The sequence below is a fragment of the Otolemur garnettii genome, unplaced genomic scaffold (assembly GCF_000181295.1).
Source record: "Otolemur garnettii isolate 467f Iridium unplaced genomic scaffold, OtoGar3 scaffold00135, whole genome shotgun sequence".
Taxonomy (NCBI): Eukaryota; Metazoa; Chordata; class Mammalia; order Primates; family Galagidae; genus Otolemur; species Otolemur garnettii.
In genome coordinates, this window is record NW_003852530.1 from 3,384,068 (window position 1) to 3,398,735 (window position 14,668).

Below are 14,668 nucleotides of genomic sequence, written 5' to 3' on the forward strand. Positions count from 1 at the left end.
TGAAGACTATGTTAACCAGTTTGATGAAAATATTTCAAATTGTATATAAAACCAGCACATTGTACCCCATGATTGCATTAATGTACATAGCTATGGTTTAATTTTAAAAAATCTGAAATTTAAAAAAACGTAAAAAATAACTTGTTTTCTATATTGTGTTTTGTCCAAATTATGAATGCTATTAAAGAATTTTTAAGAAATTCACTTATAGCTTTAAATAATCAGAATTTAGGTTTATATTAATCTTGCTACCTACTTATTTTTGTCTCAGAAATTATTTATTTCACCTTGGTCAATTTAACATTTAAAATAAAGAATTAGTAACACACTAATGTTGACTTGTGCTTTATTCTTTGTTTTCCTGAGTGTGTATATATAGGGTTTTATATATGTAATAGGTATCACTATGTATAGATGCATATGTACACATAGATCATATATGTAAAAAGCTTTAAATTCAGGGCAGTGCCTGTGGTTCAAGGAGTAGGGCGCCAGCCCCCAATACTGGAGGTGGTGGGTTCAAACCTGGCCCCGGCCAAAAAAAAAAAAAATTTTTTTAAATTCAACATATATTAATATTGATTATACATTAAATGTTTAATACATATTAAGCCCTGTGTTTACCTTTTGTACTTTCTTTTTCTTTAATTTGTGCCTTAATTTTCAGTTTCTTTTCTAACATCTCACATTTCATAGTTAAACTTTTAATAGTGAAAGCAAAGGAACTAAACGTCATCTCAAGTTCGACTTGCGTGGCCCCCTGAGTTCTGCAGGTTTGTGGCCTCTTTGTCACGGTTTCTATTGTTTGTTGTGCTTGTCATCCATAGTATAAAAAACAAGAAAAATTTTAAACCATCCAACATCACAACATCGACATTTTCTCCTATTTTGATTATTTGTCCTTTCTAGATAAAATTAATGAATGCATGTTATAAATAAATTCAGGGTAAAACTGCATAAATTGAAACGCGTATATCATACGATAATGATAGTATTCTTCACATAAAAAATTAAAATTTCTCTACAGCAAAGGACACCATGAACTAAGTTTTTTCAATGATAAATTATGAAAGCTTTACCGCCTATGACAAGGAGATTTCTTATATTAGTCAATGAGAAAAAAAAAACAAAAATATAAACAGACCACCAGTCAATAGTCAATATTACTACTCTTGAGCTTTTTTTTTTTTTTTTGAGACAGAGTTTTTGTTGCCCTTGGTAGAATCATGGCCTCATAGCTCACAGCAACCTCAAACTCTCAGGCTCAAGTAATCCTCCTGCCTCAACCTCCCAAGTAGCTGAGACTACAGCCAAAAACCACCATGCCATGCTAGTTTTTCTATTTTTAGTAGAGATGAGGTCTCATTCTTGCTCAAGCTGGTCTCAAACTCCTGAGCTCAAGCCATCCTCCTGCCTCAGCCTCCCAGAGTGCTGGGAGGACAGGCATGAGCCACTGCCCCCAGCCTACTGATCCCATGCTTTTAAAAATTTAATTAACCCAGTCAAATAGAAGGACTGAAGGTGATTTAGCCCGTTTTTTAATTCCTGCTCTTTTTTTCTTATTGATTTAAAAAAACCTTTATGTGGTCAGATCATTGAATTTTATTGTTTATTTTGAAAACGTTTTTTCATGATTTCTCATTTAAATCTTAAGTGCAATTTTCTGTATTGTTTTTAATTTACGTAGTCAAATCAATTGGTTTTATCTATAGCAAATATCACGTACCAACTGTTGTTGCATTTACGTACCAGGTTTCTGCTCTAGACCCTCAGGTTTAGTTCAGTGTAGTTTTGATGCAATCGTGTAGCCAAAGAAACTCAAAAACTCTAGCAGCTTCTTGAAAATTCTGTCTGTTCATTAACACCTGTTGATATGAATGTGGTATAGCATCTAAGTTTTCTTTTTATAAGAATCGTCGCGATTCCTCAGCAACTATAGCCCAGAGGGAAGGAGGGAAGAGGAGGGAGAGGGGAGGGGAGAGGGGAGACCGGGACAGGGGAGGGCGGGTGGAGGGAGGGTAATTGGTGGGACCTCACCTGTTATGCATAACACAAGGGTACATGTCAAATCTATTAGTATAAATGTTTAAACACAACAAATAATTAAGGGAGGTGAAGGCTATGTTAACCAGTTTGATTTAAACATTCCAAATTGTATATTAAATCAGCACATTGTACATTCATGTACACAGCTATGATTTAATAAAAAAAAGAATTTTTAAATTGATTTTGCCATTTCTACAACATGTACTACGCATATGCCACCAATTTTTATCTTAAAACAATACATAACAGTGTCAAGAATTACATATTCTTCTGAGGACAGACTTAAAAAGTCTGTTCACGCCTCCTAAAACTCGTATTTAAATTCAAAGGCTTCATGTCACCCGTGCAAGGATTTGATCACCGGATTCATTAAGTGAAATATGAAATTTCCAATCAGGCTTAAAACAGAGCATGTGAATAAATAAAATGTGTTAATATGTATTAACATTTTTAGGGCTGCTGAAATGGCATAGAATATGTTACACCTTCTGTAGGCAGGACGCCTAGGTCTTAGATTCTCCAGTTCTCGTATAAATTCAGATCTCGTGTTCAGTTTCGCCAATCTCACTTGGTACTTACAGACAACCACACCATTTTAAGGCTAGTTCTTTTAATCTGTAAAATACCTCGCTGTAATAATTACTTCCCTCCCCTCCTGGCTCCATTACTCTTTGCTCAAAGTTGGGGTTCTATTTTTTCACGTTCATTTTTCCAGGTAAACTTTAAGACTATTTTGTCAACTTCAAAAAGGGAGGTAAGGAAGTGTAGAGATGGGAAGGAAGGAATTTTCACCAGTTTTGACCGGCATCGTGATGACCCTCCAACACGCTCTTCCCTGGGTTGGTTTCTTTCTCTGCAGCCCCTATCGGCAGCTGACATCCCGCTACTCACCTGCTGGTGTTTCTGTGCGGCTGTCCATCTCCCCGGTAGGAATACACACTCCCTGAGGACAGGGACTCTCTCCAGCTCTGCCCTGCATCCCCGGTACCTTGCACACAGGCTGTGCTCAACAAACGTGTCTCAGTGGAGTGTGTGGTGCTGAGTCTCTGAGTTGATTCTCCCCGGCTTTTCACACATGTATCATCGGCTCGGGGCCCGTAGCACAGTGGTCACAGCTCTGGCCACATACATCAAGGCTGGTGGGTTCGAACCCAGCCTGGGCCAGCTAAACAGCAATGAAAACTGTAACAAAAAATAGCCAGGCGTTGTGGCAGGCACCTGTAGTCCCAGCTGCTTGGGAGGTTGAAGCAAGAGAATCACTTAAGCCCAAGAGTCTGAGGTTGCTGTGAGCTGTGACACCACAGCACTCTACCCAGGGTGACATAGTGAGACTCTGTCTCAAATATATATAAATATCATCTGCAAACAGTGATGTATTCCTTTTCAACATTTCTGTCATTTCTTTTTTTAACTTAATTCTCATTAAATCATAACTGTGTACATTTATGGGGTACAATGTGATGACTTGATATATTTTGCGGAACGCTTAAATCCAACTAAGGTAATTAGTTGAGGTAATTAACCATCACCTCATTCACTTATTTTTATGTAATGCCATTGCCTCACCATTCCAGAATTGTATTAAATAATAGCAACAGCGGATCACATATCCATTGTATGACTGATTTTAAAGAATGTCGTTAGTATCTCGCCTGGAGCTGTTCTGCCATTTGAGAGAAACATATTTATTAATCCCATTAGGGGAGGATTAATTCTAAATCTATTTTACTGAGAAAATTCAGGAGGAGCTTTTTTTAATGTTGCTAAATGTTAGATAATAGCGAGAGAGAAAACACCTGTGTCTTCTTACTCATTTTTTTTTACTATAAATGTTTTGATTGTTCCTCCATTAAGTCCAAAGTTAGCTATTGTTTGTGAAAGAAATATTTATGTTCATTGTATTACGATAACACTCTTGATTTTTCATAGATGTTCTTCAAAAGTTTAAAAGCAAGGTAAATGCCTAAGTCTACCACCATTTGAAAGAGGGTCTTTAATAATTTTTTTCCATTTTTACTACAATTATTTGTCTATGTAGCTTTTCTCTCTCTGTAATCAAGATTCATCTTCATCTTTCCCTGTAAAAATAGCCATTTGGTCCAAGTTTATACGTCCCCATTTTACAAAGCAGTCTCTTCAGCCTTTCAATCTTCAGTATTTATAGTTCTCTCCTTGGCCCTTTACTAGCCGCACACTCTAATAATATTTTCCTTATTTAGGCTTTTAAGAAGTTTACTTATTTTATATATTTTAATCCAGCTCTCAGTTTTATTTTATACTCCAATTGTTCTTCTGCTTTCTGGCTTATCAAATAATTTCAGGTTTTATCATTATTAATGTCCTTTTCTATTTTGCTTGGGTTTAAGTTGGTGCTTTTTAATCAACTTTTTTAGTTGACCCCTTAATGAATTTAAGGTCCCTTGTGTTTTGTTTGGTTCTTAAAGGGCAAAGGACCTGGATCCTTCCCGCTCAGCACTGCCCTAACAGGAGATGTTCTATAATTACAATTTTGATTTTATCTTCAGCCTTAGGGTTTGGGGATTTGTTCTGTTTTTGAAGACAAGTATTACTGTTTTCATTTCTAAACGGTTAGAATAACAAAAGGCCATTTTTCTACTGCTATCTGATCCTATTCTTACAATGGTCAAGGTTAGTATATCTGGTGGTCTCAGTGTACTGATATTTTGACGGCCTAACGTGTGTACAATGAGAAGGGTGTGGACTCTAGGAAGAGGTCAAGGTGTTGGTGTGGGTCCCAAAGTTCAGGTTTCTTTACTTGCCTGAGGGATGAAGAGCTGAGAGGCGTGCATTATTACAAAGATAAAGCCATCCTTACAGCTGTGCTTTTTAATTTTCATTTCTCATTATTTCTTTACGCAAATTAGTACTTTGTAATTTTGTGCATAACTGCCCATGACAACTGTTCATTCATTTTGAATCATTATTTCCATCATTCTGGGAAGACCCCAAGACCCATTCATTACCTTTTTTTTTTTCTTTTGAGACAGAGTCTATGTTGCCCTCAGTAGAGTGCTGTGTCGCCACAGCTCACAGAAACCTCAAACTTCTGGGCTTAAGCAATTCTCTTGTCTTGGCCTCCCAAGTAGCTGGAACTACAGGTGCCCACCACAATGCCCAGCTATTTTTGTTGTTGTTGATGTCATTGTTGTTTAACAGGTCCTGGCCAGGTATAAACCTGCCTGCCCCGGTTTACGTGGCTGGCACCGCAACCTCTGAGCTATGGACGCTGACCCTCATTATTTTATTTTTAATCTTTATGTAACAACCATGATACAGAGCTAGCTATGCCAGGAATCTTACACTATTAATTCATTTAATCCTCCACAACAACCAATGAGGTAGATATCATCATACCCATTATACAGATGAAGGACTGAGGCACAGGACTATGAAGTACCATGCTCCAGGCCTCACAGATGGTCACTCCAGGACATTCTTCAGCCCAGATTCCAAATCCTCTGTTCTTTTATTATTTTTTTATTGAGATGTAATTTGCTTTACATAAAATTTTCACTTTAAGTAAAATATAGTTCAGTGAGTTTTAGTATATTCAGGGTATTGTGTGGTCCTCTCTATTGTCTGATTCCAGAACATTTCTGTCTCCCCTAAGAAAAACACCTGTACCCGCTAGCAGTCAATACCAACCCTATTTAACCCCTAAAAATAAACACCTGTATCCATCAGCGGTCAATACCAACCCTTATCCACTCCCCCCACCCTAACTTAGTCCCTGGCAGCCAATCTCCTCTCTGTCTGTCTCCGTAATGGATATTCCTGTTCTAAGCATGGAACAGGATCATATAACATCCACAGATGTTATCAACATCCACAGAATCATCTAACATACAGCCTTTTGTGTTCAGCTTATTCACCCAGGGACCCACACCAACACCTTGACCTCTTCAGAAGAGTCCACACCCTTCTCATTGTACACAAATTAGGCCATCAAAGCATCAGTACATTGAAACTCCCATATATACTAAAATTATTAGAATAATTTAAAAAAATTATAAAGTAAAAATTCTATGTTACTTTAAGTTTCAAGCACATTTTCGTAAGCATCCTGAGTTTGTACCTTTTCGTAGCTGAATAGTACTCCATCACATGGATATACCACATTTCACTAATCCACCCTCCTCTGCTGATGGGCATTCGGGCGTTTCCCCTTGACGGCTATTATGAATAATACGCATATGAACATTCATGTATATGCGTTTGGATGAACATATGCTTTCAATTCTCCTGCATATAGACTTTGGAGTAAAATTGCTGGGTCATATGGTAAGTCTATGTTTAACTTTTTAAGGACCTGCCAAATGGTGTCCCACAGTGGATGTGTATTTCCACCAGCAACGTATGAGACAGAATCTGCAAGGTCCAAGGCTATAGTTTGTTACTAATGAGTGTTTGACGTGATATGAACCTGTTATGTCACTGCTATGACCCCCTACTTTATCTCGGCTTGCGTGATTACGGGCTCTGCAAAATGTTTACCTTCAAATGGGGTCGTTCTGAGTGAATCATCTCTCTTTAATATAACCTATGCAAACTTTGTGGGTTTTGAACAACTACAAGAATATTTATCTATTAAATCGAGTATTACTACAGCAGATACATTTACTCGTACCTGGCCACCTTTATTTTATGCTTTTTTTAATACTCCCTCCCTCTTTTCTTCCCTTCTCTTTTGCTATATATATGATCTGTTTTACTTTTTTGCCCCATCTGGTAATTTGGATGTAGTGCAATGAGATTATATTTCTAGTGGTGCCTACGTTTTAACTTCATATAAACCCTTTAAACACGTATTTGTCAATTATCAGTTTCAGATACGGAGCAAGGTTTTTTTAATCCTTTCTATAAAGATTAAAATGCTGCCTACTACTACGATCCCAGGCTGTGTCCTCACCACACTCTGGTCTCTCAATCGGTATGCGCCGATATTTTCAACCCTACTAATTTTAGCCGTATTATAATTATTTCTATTTTGTGCAGCTTTTCTCTCTATAAGAATATTTTGATGCTGTGTTGTGATATTAATTATCGTTGCTATTTGGCTTGGTTCTACCATTGACCCTTTTATAAAAACAGCCCCCTTCTTCACGGGATTTTACATGGTTCTCTTTTGGTTTGTGGAGAAAAAGGCAACTGGGGGCTAGAGCATCTGAGTCCTTGCACATCTCAGACGTGAATTCCACAGTTTCTACTAAAACAAACACGTGGACCGAATATCCTATGGTCACGTGTTTTCCCATCCAAAATCTTGACCTGTTTTCTCAGACCTTCTGGGATCCGCTGCTGCTGCGGGGAAAACCCACCAGGCACTGCTTTCTCAGTCGGGGTATGCTGCAATACATTTGATCCTACTAATTTTAGCCATATTGTAATTATTTCTATACTGGGCAGCTTTTAATTTTTTTTTTTTTTTTTTTTTTTTTTTTTTTTTTGTGAGCAGCTTTTCAGACCTGGGTGTTTGTATTATTCACCCTTGAATTTTAGCTAATTTCACCAGGCGTTTTTCCTCCAGAACACGGGTAAGCCCAGGCCCTTTGTCCATTCAGCCCCCCATCCCTTCAGGGTGATTTCGGCTGTGGAACTGCATGCCATTTTCATTGGCATCTGTTGGGTTCTCGGCCAGTCAGCACACGTGTTGCTGTGGGGTTCACACCCTGCTGGCCCTCTGCCTCTGCCTTGCTCTCTGTTTGCAAGAACCTCTGAAACCATCCACACCCCCCCAGCTCCCTTCCACAGTTTCTCCCACTTCATTCCCTACTTCTGTTTCTTACTGTTCTTGGGTGGGATTATTCTCCCCTCAGTTTCATTCCTAACCTGCCAAACGTCCCTTCTCCCCAGTCCATTGTTTGATCAGGCTTCCCGTCTGGTTGCAGTTGACCCACTGAACTAGGCTAACCTGCGACCTCTGTTTCTCTGATCTCTCCCCATGTTTTGTGATTGTGGGATATTACTGTCGCCTCTAGGAGTTTGCATGATGTGCTACAACTGCTAACCCTGCTCCGTCAGCATTCGATGGTGGCTCCTTTTATTTTTTATTTCAGATGTGAGGCTACAATCAGGGTACAGTGTTTGCACCTGTTAGGTAGAGACCCTGTTGTAGTGGTGCCCACCTCCGGGGTAGGGGGTGCCTGTCAGGTGGGAGCTCACCCATCCCTCTCCCTCCTTACTCCAACTTGAATTGAATTGAGTTTTTCTCTTGTGTGGACGTGTATTAGATATTCAGCCATAAAAAAGATGGGCACCTTATATCTTTTGTATTTACCTGGATTGAGGTGAAACACATTCTTCTTAGTAAATTATCGCAAGAATGGCTCAGCGCCCTTTGCTCAGTGGTTTAGGGCACTGGCCACATACACGGGGCTGGCAGGTTCCAACCTGGCCCGGTCCTGCTAAGCAACAATGACAACGGCAACAAAAAAAGAAAAAATAGCCGGGCACCATGGTGGGCACCTGTAGTCCCAGCTATTTGGGAGGCTAAGGCAGGAGAATCACTTAAGCCCAAGAGTTTGAGGTTGCTGTGAGCTGTGACGCCACAGCACTCTACTGAGGGTGTCATAGTGAGACTCTGTCTCAATTTAAAAAAAAAAAAGGCATCACAAGAATGGAAAAGCAAGTGTCTAGTGTTCTCAATACTAATGTGAAGCCAGCAGACCATGGCAATTCTTGAGTCTCCACTTGGTAAAGTCAGGGTACTGGCGTCCTCCTCCCTCCCTGTCCATCTTCAAATCCACACACCACGGTCCCCGCCGCCACCACAACCCACCTTCACCCAGCTGCTTTATAACTTTCACATTGTCCCCCCCTTACACACACACACACGTAAACAGGGTGGATATAAAGTCTGTATGCAGTTTAAAATAGTTTAACATAGTAAATTGCACATTTATGTCGATCTTGTATAAGTACATGTGTTTGGTTATGTTTTTGTATATTACTATATTCGATTTGCTCAAGCACTTATCACATTTTTGAGGAAAATTGACCTGTAGTTTTCTTTTCTTGTAACATAATATTTAAGCATATCCTCTACCCTTAAAAAAAGTATTTGGGGCTGGGCATGGTGGGTGGCTCACATCTGTAATCCCAGCACTGTGGGAGGCCAAGGCAAGTGGATTACTTGAGCTCAGGAGTTCAAGAACCCTGTCTCTACTAAAAATATAAAAACTAGCCAGGCGTTGTGGCAGGTGCCTGTAGTCCCAGCTACTCAGGAGGCTGAGGCAGGAGGATCACATGAGCCCATAAATTTGAGGTTGCTGTGAGCTCTGGTGATGCCACAGTGCCTTACCCAGGGTAACAAAGTGAGACTCTGTCTCAAAAAGAAAACAAATTTGGATATACCATCTAGGAATGTGTGGACTGGGTTACGAGGAGGAAGGCACTGATGCAGGGAACAGGAAGGCAGGGGTCTGAGTTCCAGGGGGATCTCAGGCTGGCAAGTGGTCCATCATAGGGTAGAGCAGAGGGTTCTGGGAAGGAAATGCTAGCACATCACAGCACAGAAAGTATGATCAAGGGTTTTAAAAAAGTAAGACATGATAAAATCAAAAATGTCTCAAAAATGAAAAAAAGAAAGTAATTATGAAGTTCAGAAGAAAAACAAAACTAAAAAAGGCAACAAAACCACTGTAAGAATGTCATCTATTCAATATTCAGCCAACAGAATCTCTCCATTAAAACATTTGATGCAAGTAAGTGAGATTCTACTTGATTTTAGTGCTAGGGTCTGAATGGTTGAGGGGCCATGACCTTGATGTTCTGAGAAGGAAGTAGTATTCTAGAACATTCTTTGGCCAGTGTTGAATTATGATAATACATTGTGATAGCACTGATTAGTGTTTTTTTTGGTTTTAGAGTCATTGTAAGAATAGAGTAGGGAAGATTTGGCTCTAGCTTTGAGATTTAAATATCAACTACTTCAACAGCGTAAAAGTTACAAAGGATCTCCACTGTCACTGGCTTCACATTGGTACTGAGTACACTGGATACCTGGCTTCCCTTCCAGCTCTCTTGCTGTTAACACCACATCAGCACTCACGTCCTCCACTAAAATCTTGAACCCCTCAAAGTCCTTCATGAAGATTAGAATCAACTTCTTCTGAACTCTCCTTAATACCCATATCGATATTTTGACCTCCTCCTATGACTTATGCACGTTCTATAATGGCAGCTAGCATGGAGAATCCTCTCCAGAAGGTTTTCAATTTACTTTACCCAGATCCATCAGAGGAATCACTATCTAAGGCAGATACAGCCTTACAAAATGTGTTTCTTAAATAATAAGGCTTGAAAGGCAAAATTACTCCTTGATCCGTGAACCAGAGAATGGAAGGTGTGTTATCAGGGATGGAAGTAACACTCATCTCCAGCACAGACCAATCCACTGACTAGGGGCATTGCCAATGAGCAGGAACATTTGGAAGGGAAAAAATCCTTTCCTGTTGATTTGAGCAGTAGGTCTCAAAAATAGGTTTAAAATAGTCCGTGAACCATGCTATAGACAGGTATCCAGACTTTGTCATTTATAAAGTACAGACAGAGCACATTTAGCATAATTGTTGAAGGCCCTAGGATTTTCAGAATTTTTACCAAGTCTGCTTCAACTTAAAGTTACTCACCGCAGTAGCCCCGAAGGGGAGTGTCAGCCTATCTTTTGAAACTTTGAAGCCAGGCTTTGATTTCTCCTGTCTAGCTATTAAATCCTAGATGGCAACTTTTCCCCATATAAGGCTGTTCCATTTACATTGAAAATCTGTTGGTCGGGGTGCCCACCTTCATCACTATCTCGGCAAGGTCTTCTGGATAACTGGCTGCAGCTTCTCCATCAGCACCTCTGCTAACCTTGCTTGTTATCTTATTATTAGATGGTCTCTGTCCTTAAACCCCATGAACCAAGCTCCTCTGGCTTCCAACTTTTCTTCTGCAGCTTCCTCACCTCCCTCAGCCTTCAAAGAACCAAAGAGAGTCAGGGCCTCACTCTGGATGAGGCTTTGGCTTAATGGAATGTTGCAGCTGGTCTGTTTTCTCTTTATCAGCAATAAAGCTATTTTAATTTCTTACTATTCATATGCGCACCAAAGTAGCCCCTTCTTTTTTTTATTGTTGAGGGTTGATGGAAGGTACAAAGATCTAAATTACACAATTGCATCTGTCAGGCAAAGTCCCTGACAGTTTCTTCCCCAAGAGGTGTGCCAAAGACCATGAGCTCCCACCCTCCTCCCTCTCTCTGCTCCCCCATCCCCCCCACTCCCCACTGTGTACTAGGTCATCAATTGTCCTCGTATCAAAATTGAGTACATTGGATTTTTGCTTCTCCATTCTTGTGATGCTTTACTAAGAAGAATGTGTTTTAACTTCATCCAAGTTAGTACAAAAGATGTAAAGTCTCCATCTTTTTTTTTTTTTTTTTGCAGTTTTTTGGCAGGGGCCAGGTTTGAACCCACCACCTCCAGTATATAGGGCCAGCACCCTATTCCTTTGATCCACAGGTGCCACCCAAGTCTCCATCTTTTTTAATGACTGAATAGTACTCCCTGGTATACATATACCACAGCTTGTTAATCCATTCCTGGGTTGGTGGACATTTAGGTTGTTTCCACATTTTGGTGAGTATAAATTGAGCTGTGATAAACAATCTAGTGCAAGTTTCTTTATGATAAAAGTATTTTTTTCTTCTGGGTAGATGCGCAGTGATGGGATTCCAGAATCAAATAGGAGGTCTAGCTTGAGTTCTTTGAGGGTTCTCCATACTTCCTTCCAAAAAAGTTGTATTATTTTGCAGTCCCACCCGCAGCGTAGAAGTGTTCCCTTCTCTCCACATCCCTGCCAGCACCTGCAGCTTTGAGACTTTGTGATGTGGGCCATTCTTGCTGGAGTAGCCCCTTTAATTTTCTTTGAGAACATTTCCTTGGTATTCACAATTTGGCTATTTGGTACAAGAGGCTCATCTTTTGGCCTGTCTTGGCTTTCTACACGAGCTGGATTACTTTTAGCTTTTGATTTAAAGTGAGAGACATCCAACTCTTTCTTACACTTGAACAATCAGAGGCCATTATGGGTTTATCAGTTGGCCTACGGCCAATATTGCTGTGTTTGGGGAACAGGAAAGCCCAGACAGAAGCAGAGAGATGGGAACAGTGGATTGGCGGGGCAGTCAGAACACCACCACATTCATTAATTAATGGTTTGCAGCATCAAAGCACACAGCCCACCATAACAGACACGGTGACAAGGAGAAAGGCTGAAATATGGCCAGAGTTTCCAAAATATGACACTGAGGCACCGATGAGCCGGGCTGCTGGGAGAATGGCACCAAACAGAGTTTCTTGATGCAAAGTTGCCACAAACCTCCAGGTTGTAAAAAAAAAATGCAATGGCTGCGAAACACAAAAAAACTAAATACAGAAGAACAAAGTAGGCATGGATGGTGGCAGCAAACCTGGGAAATACCGAGGGATAGACTTAACGGGTACGTGCAAGGCCTATCAGCTAAAAATTACAAAATATTGCTCAAAGAAAGTGAAGAAAACCTTAACACATGGAGGGAGAATCCATGTCCGTGGATTAGAAGGTCCAATAGTGTTAAACTGTCCATTGTCTCCAAATCAACCTGCAGCTTCAATGCAATGCTGATCAAAATTCCCAAAGACTTTTCATAGAAATTGGCAAGTTTCTTGGCCAGGTGCTGGCTCACAACTGTAATCCCAGCACTCTGGGAAGCCAAAGCAGGTGGATCCTTGAGCTCAGAAGTTTGAGACCAGCCTGAGCAAGGGCAAGACCCCATCTCTACTAAAAAACAGAAAAAGCAGCAGGGCACTGTGGCAGGTTCCTGTATTCCCGGCTATGCAGGAGGCTGAGGCAAGAGGATGGCTTGAGCCTAAGAGTTTGAGGTTGCTGTGAGGTATGACACCGTGGCACTCTACTGAGGCCACAGAGTGAAATTCTGTCAAAAAATAAAGATAAAAAAAGGAAAGAAAGAAATTGGCAAGCTTCTTGTACTTATGTAAATATGTATTTATTTAAATAGCAATGCGATGACCTAGATTAGCTAACATAATTTTTAAAAAGAAGAATAAGTTGGATGACTCATGTTACCTGATTTCAAGGCTTATGAAAAAGTTGCAATAATCAAAACAGTGGACACTGGTTGCAGAACAGACTTATTTCTAAACATAACGGAATGGAGAGTTCAGAAATCTACAACACACAAATATGGTAAATTGACTTTTGACAAAAGTACCAAGGAAATTCAGTGGGGAATGGATAGTCTTTAAAACAAATGTGCTAGGAAAATCGAATATGCACGTGAAAATGAGTAAATAGAGGGAATGACTCACACCAGGCACAAACATTAACTCAAAATGAATTATAAACCTAAACATTAAGAACTAATTCTATGGCTTGGCGCCCATAGCACCGTAGTTACAGCATCAGCCACATACACCGAAGTTGGCGGGTTCAAACCCAGCCCGGGCCAGCTAAACAAAAATGACAACTGCAACAAAAAAGAGCTGGGCATTGTGGGGGAAGGGGGCACCTGTAGTCCCAGCTCTTTGGGAGGCTGAGGCAAGAGAATTGCTTAAGCCCAAGAGTTTGAGGTTGCTGTGAGCTGTGATGCTATAGCACTCTACAGAGGGCGACATAGTGAGAATCGAACAAAAAAAAGATGACAAGTGTCACCAAAAACATGAAGTGACTGGAATTCCCATCCATGGCTGATGGGAATGCAATAGAGGAAGGCCACGGTGTAGCAATTCCTCACATGCATTCACTTACTCTGGGACATGGCATTTTCACCTCTGTGTATTTACTTAAAAGAGATGGAACATTCATTCACGTGCAAATGATCAGACAGGCTTTCTTCCTAATATCCCCAACTGGAGACAACCCAAATACCCCTCTTCTGATAAGGGGAAAAACGCACCGTCTTGCATTCTTACCACAGAATACTACATGGTAAGAAAAAGGAATAATCGACTCTCAGCCTGGACAATAAAGATGAATCTCAAAAGCATTCCACCCCGGGAAAGAAACCACAGAACACGACATATTGCCTGATTCCATTTATATGAAGTCGCTGGGAAGAGACAGGAGTGGAAGGGAGCTTTTTGGAGTGACGGAACCGTTCTGTATCATGATCAAACATATGTCAAAACTCATCAAATTGTAAGATTTAAATATGGAAACTTTGATTATGTGTAAATTCTACTCCAATAAAACTGATTTAGGAAGAGGGTGCTTAGCAGATAACCACATACCACCCTCCGCTTTTGAGTGACGGTTAAGCTGTGTGTGGAATTTTAGGTCAGATTATTTTTTTCCACTCCAAATGTTGAAAGCGTGATCTTCTGGAATCCAAGCGGTGCTTACAAAAACTCAAAGTCCGATTCTCTTTCTTACGAGGTAGATTTCCGCTTCTCCTTTAATTTTTTAAGATAACGGTATTAACAAACCCTTACTGGGAGATTACGGCGTTCCCATTCCCGCTCTCTACACCCTGCTCCCAGGCCGTGGAGCTTCTCAGTGATAAATCCAGTTGCAATGTCTCTTTCATCGCTGTTGTGAGAACTCAGAGGACTGTTTCAATATT